The sequence below is a fragment of the Triticum dicoccoides genome, chromosome 6A, assembly GCF_002162155.2.
Source record: "Triticum dicoccoides isolate Atlit2015 ecotype Zavitan chromosome 6A, WEW_v2.0, whole genome shotgun sequence".
In the NCBI taxonomy this organism is placed as follows: domain Eukaryota; kingdom Viridiplantae; phylum Streptophyta; class Magnoliopsida; order Poales; family Poaceae; genus Triticum; species Triticum dicoccoides.
Window position 1 is genome coordinate 542,618,741 of NC_041390.1, and position 5,406 is coordinate 542,624,146.

General features: G+C 42.2%; 1 long non-coding RNA gene across 2 annotated transcripts; it reads left to right on the forward strand.

The window, feature by feature from the left end:
- The first annotated feature begins 276 nt into the window (after nucleotides 1–276).
- On the forward strand, nucleotides 277–3,339 carry LOC119317796. Of its 2 annotated transcripts, XR_005153778.1 has the most exons (4): nucleotides 278–997; nucleotides 1,563–1,742; nucleotides 2,820–2,946; nucleotides 3,041–3,339. It is a non-coding gene; the product is annotated as an uncharacterized LOC119317796 (long non-coding RNA). The 2 variants fall into 2 exon arrangements; XR_005153777.1 differs by having other exon boundaries at nucleotides 277–997; nucleotides 2,820–3,339.
- The last annotated feature ends 2,067 nt before the right edge of the window (nucleotides 3,340–5,406 follow it).

The following is a 5,406-nucleotide window of genomic DNA, read 5'->3' on the forward strand; positions in this document are numbered from 1 at the left end:
ACGAGAAAAAGGATAAGCGACACTGTGAGGGGCTTGGGTCATGCTTATTGATAAGGGCATGCGATTTGTTTTCTTCCGTTACAACACATGGACACTTTTGCTAATAATAATAATAATAATAATAATAATAATAATAATAATAAAGCACGGATGGAGTCTCCGGGTTCACTGTCGCGGCATTTTTACACAAAGGTGCCCGTGGTTTTTAGGAATTAAACCCGCCGTCCGTATATTTTAGTGAATAATTGAAGAAACGTTTTGTTTAAAAAAACCTACATCTGTATGTATTCAACCCGCGGTTCCTCTGTTTCATCTTATCCAGATTCCCCCTCCTCGTGGCGCTCCGCCCCGCCCCGCCCACCTCCTACTACGCCCCTCGCGCCGCCGGCCGCCTCCTGCCTCGCTCCGCCCCTCACCACGCGCCGCCGGCCTTCTCCTGCCTCCTAATCCCATCTCCTCCTTACCCGCGGCTTTCTTCGCCGTTCACCGCTCCTCTCCACCTACTGGTCGCGACCTCGTGGGAGGCAGAGGATGGGAAGGTGCGGCGCTGGCGTCCGGCTCCAGGAGCTCGAGAGGGCCGATCTGCGCGTCCGCGACCTCGCGGGAGGCATGGCGTGGCGTGCTGCGCTCGATACGAGCGGGATCGAGTAAGGGGATTGGAGGGTGGCGCCGGCGGGATCGCGGACGGGGATGGAGTGGGCGGGTGCCGGCAAGATCGAGGTCGGGGATGGAGAGGGCGGTCGGCGAGCTGGCGGCTGAGGATGGAAGAGGCGGCGCTAATTCGCTGCTACCCGCACCGCACCACGTCCCTAGCTTCCTCCTCTCTGATCGAACCGAGTCCGTTTTACAAAGGGATCCGGCGACTAGAGGGGGAGCTGCCACCGGTGATGCTGCCGGAGAAGCTGGCGAGGTTCCTCCAGAAGTGCGCCTAAGGAGTTCCAGGACGAGCCCCAGTACGGCGGCGACTGGTGGTACCTTCGCGGCCGGGTTTCATATGGTGAGCTGCCTGCTGCTACTACCATATTATAGTACTGCCCGACTACGTGAGGGTTTCAGTTTATCTATAAATGGCACAAGCTGTTCATTCAGCCGGCACTATAAGTTGTTGCTTCTACCAAATCACAAGATCAGTTTATCTATGCTCATGGAATTTCGTGTGTAGGGTTACAATTACAAACTCCGTTGATTATTCACGCTCTGGTCGATGCTCTGTCGGCAGCCCACTGACCAGGCAACTCTGCCGTTGAGGACCGTGTGGACCGCAGGAGGATCCCTGATGCTTTGTTGCTCCTGTGATCTTCAATTTGATGTGTGGCTGTCTACAAACGTACAGTAGCTTCATTCAAATTCTTTTTAGGAATTGTTAGAAGAATTTCTTTGTAGAGTTGAGAGAAAAGATGCGTAGACAATAGAATTATTTTCAGGTTTGCAATAATTCGTTCTATTTGCTTGCAAACAAATTGCACAAGCCGTTCATTTGTTGGATGATGTTTGCATGTATTTCTAGCAAGTTATAAAAACTGATGGAAGATGCTTCGTGTATTCTTTTGTGTGTCTACCAGAACAGGCATGGTGGGAGGGCGATGCTCCATTGATTGCTTTTCTTAATATTACAGAGGGAGCATCGAAGTGGCGATTGGTACTTTCCCTTTCAGCGGCCAAAGAAAAGCAACACTTTTTCATGTGATTTCAGATGAAACGACCAGAGTGTGTAAAATCTAGATCGCTACAAACAGGTCAAGGTTAGTTATGTTTCTCCTTTTGATATTCTCTAGATAATGTTATCAAGCAAGATCACCTTAGGACAATATAATCTACTATTTACTTTCTTTGTGTTTCAGTACGTTCGAACTATTTACATGTGTGCAAATGGGCAGACTTTGATTATGCGACTTGGTGCCTTACTTGTTCTGCCTAACTGTTGGATCCTAGCTCTTATGTTATCTACCTATACCCAGTGCATGCTGAAAAATAAAAATAAAACCTATGGCCAGTGATATGTTTATGGCTGGATGTCTACTGCTTCTGTCAATGCCATAGTAGATTCGATCGAAACTGATATATCTAAACAACAATTGTTTCATTTCGATCAGATAACATTATTTTTTCTGAAAAATCACATCCTTTTATTCAAGTTTGTGGGTGTTTTCCCTGATCTGTTTGCAACTTGGCATGAGAGTCCGTTTATGCATGTAGTTATTTTGGTCCAGAAATCGACCATGGATGATGCTTCTTATTTTGAAGAGACTAAGTTCTTCCGAGTCTCCGATAAAATAAATAAAGAGGGCTTTAATGAGATGATGCTTCTTATTTAATGTTGTTAGATCTCCTAAAATAGTTTGAAGGCGTGGGGCTTGCTGGTCAAGTAGGTTGCGCTGCTCCATCAGGATGTCCTCCCCCAGTGTAGTGTTAACTGATTAATCATGCACATCCATTAAAGCAAATATTCAGAAAAATGTTTAGTTCACTAATTTATCATTCGGTAAAGGACCAGTTGTTTAATCCTACTATCTAGACACTTCATCCATCCAATCCAGTAAGTTTAAATTGATTAATCCTGCACATTCTTAAATTATGAAGAGTAAAAAAAGATTTTGGTGTTGGAGGAGCAGCCAGCAAGTGCAGTTTGCAAACCAAATGCAGTTTCTATAGTGAACACTGATTTGCGACCTCAGCTCAGCCATATTGGACGGATTGATTACTTTGTGAAATAGGAGTTAGCCCATAATAGAAATGCCACTCCAATATTGGAGGAAGTGTTGATTGAGCTGAGAAATTTACTTGATGATGAAAGGAACGATTTGCTTCAAAATTTGCAGAATAACTTCTCCAAGCTCTCAGAAGAGAAGCAATAATGTGACTCCCAGGTGCATCTCTGAGAGAAAAGCTGGAGATGCTTTGCCAGTGGCAAAACAAAGGGAAGTAATTGCTACGGACGCCAGCCAGGTGTTCATGCTATTTGATTCGTGTTTTCTGCTCTTAATAATGCTTCCGTTTTTCTTCTTTTAGAACCCTTCTTTTGTACTCTTACAAATAACAGATGAAAGGAGAAGGATGAAGAAGTCAAGCTATTGCAGAGATCAATTGAGGAGCTCAAAAGAACTTTAGTGTTCTCAAAAGTAGCTTTATTCAGTTTGAGTGAATTTTGTGGCCTAAGTGTTGTAGCTATTCATTTTGCCACGCATTCTGAATGTTAGCACACACCCATGTTGGTACAGAACTCCTATTGTTATGCCTGTTATGACAACAACTTTCCCAGATTTTCGTGCATAAACATTCATATATGGACTAAATTCTTTTGTTACTTGCTCAGTGAATACATATGTATGCTTTTTTTTTTTTGCGGGTGAATACATATGTATGCTAATATAGTTATTGGTGTTATGATATTGGTTGAGTCAATTATACCATTTACAATATTCAATTAGGCTTTGAGTTTGTTATATGCAAAATGTTCACAACCTATTAACGTCTAAGTGATAACTGATAAAAAAAATTATGCATCGTACATTCATCCATCTATGGTAACTATGCAAGCATGCATGACTATCATTTGTTTTTCAAATATTCAATCATTTTTCTCAAGAATGGTCCTTATCTCGGATGAGATATATTGATGCATTCCTATATTTTCGTATACTTCTAATCCCTGAAAACACAAGACAAATCCTAAAAGAAGTTACTTTTTGTAATTAAAATTGCTAGCAATGACCTTTTTGTTTTACATTATTAAATATCTTATATGATCTGAACATCATGCACCTGCCTGGAAACACATATTAGCATTGACCAGTGAATTTTCACTAAGAAAAGAGAGCCCGATTCTCGGGGATATTTTTCTCCCGTTGCAACGCACGGGCCCTTTTGCTAGTACAATGATAAATTGTATAGGTGCACTAGTTCGGCGAAGAGATGGTGATATAAGTGGTATATGGATGGTAGATAAAGGTTTTTTGTAATATGAAAATATAAAAACAGCAAGGTAACTAATGATAAAAGTAAGCACAAACGGTATTGCAATGCGTTGAAACAAGGCCTAGGGTTCATACTTTCACTAGTGCAAGTTCCCTCAACAATAATAACATAATTGGATCACATAACTATTCCTTAACATGCAACAAAGAGTCACTCCAAAGTCACTAATAGCGGAGAACAAACTGCTACCTCTTGAGCACTGCGTTGGTTTTCCCCGAAAAGGAAGGGATGATGCAGCAAAGTAGCGTAAGTATTTCCCTCAGTTTTTGAGAATCAAGGTATCAATCCAGTAGGAGGCTACACGCGAGTCCCTCGTACCTGCACAAAACAAATAAACTCTCGCAACCAACGCGAATAGGGGTTGTCAATCCCTAAACGACCACTTATGAGAGTGAGATTTGATAGATATGATAAGATAATATTTTTAGTATTTTTGTGATAAAGATGCAAAGTAAAATAAATGCAAAGTAAAGAGCAAAGGAAATAACTAAGTAGTAGGAGATTAATATGATAAAGATAGACCCGGGGGCCATAGGTTTTACTAGTGGCTTCTCTCGAGAGCATAGGTATTCTACGGTGGGTGAACAAATTACTGTTGAGCAATTGACAGAATTGAGCATAGTTATGAGAATATCTAGGTATGATCATGTATATAGGGATCACATCCGAGACAAGTAGACCGACTCTTGCCTGCATCTACTACTATTACTCCACTCATCGACCGCTATCCAACATGCATCTAGTGTAGTAAGTTAAAAACAGAGTAACGCTTTAAGCAAGATGACATGATGTAGAGGGATAAACTCATGCAATATGATGAAAACCCCATCTTGTTATCCTTGATGGCAACAATACAATACGTGCCTTGCTGCCCCTACTGTCACTGGGAAAGGACACCGCAAGATTGAACCCAAAGCTAATCACTTCTTCCATTGCAAGAAAGATCAATCTAGTAGGCCAAACCAAACTGATAATTCGAAGAGACTTGCAAAGATAACCAATCATACATAAAAGAATTCAGAGAAGATTCAAAATATTATTCATAGATAGACTTGATCATAAACCCACAATTCATCGGTCTCAACAAACACACCGCAAAAAGAAGATTACATCGAATAGTTCTCCACAAGAGAGGGGAGAACATTGTATTGAGATCCAAAAAGAGAGAAGAAGCCATCTAGCTAATAACTATGGACCCGTAGGTCTGAGGTAAAGTACTCACACTTCATCGGAGGGGCTATGGTGTTGATGTAGAAGCCCTTCGTGATCGATGACCCCTCTGGCGGAGCTCCAGAACAGGCCCCAAGTTGGGATCTCGTGGATACAAAAAGTTGCGGCGGTGGAATTAGGTTTTTTGCTCCGTATCTGATCGTTTGGGGGTACGTAGGTATATATAGGAGGAAGGAGTACATCGGTGGAGCAACAGGGGGC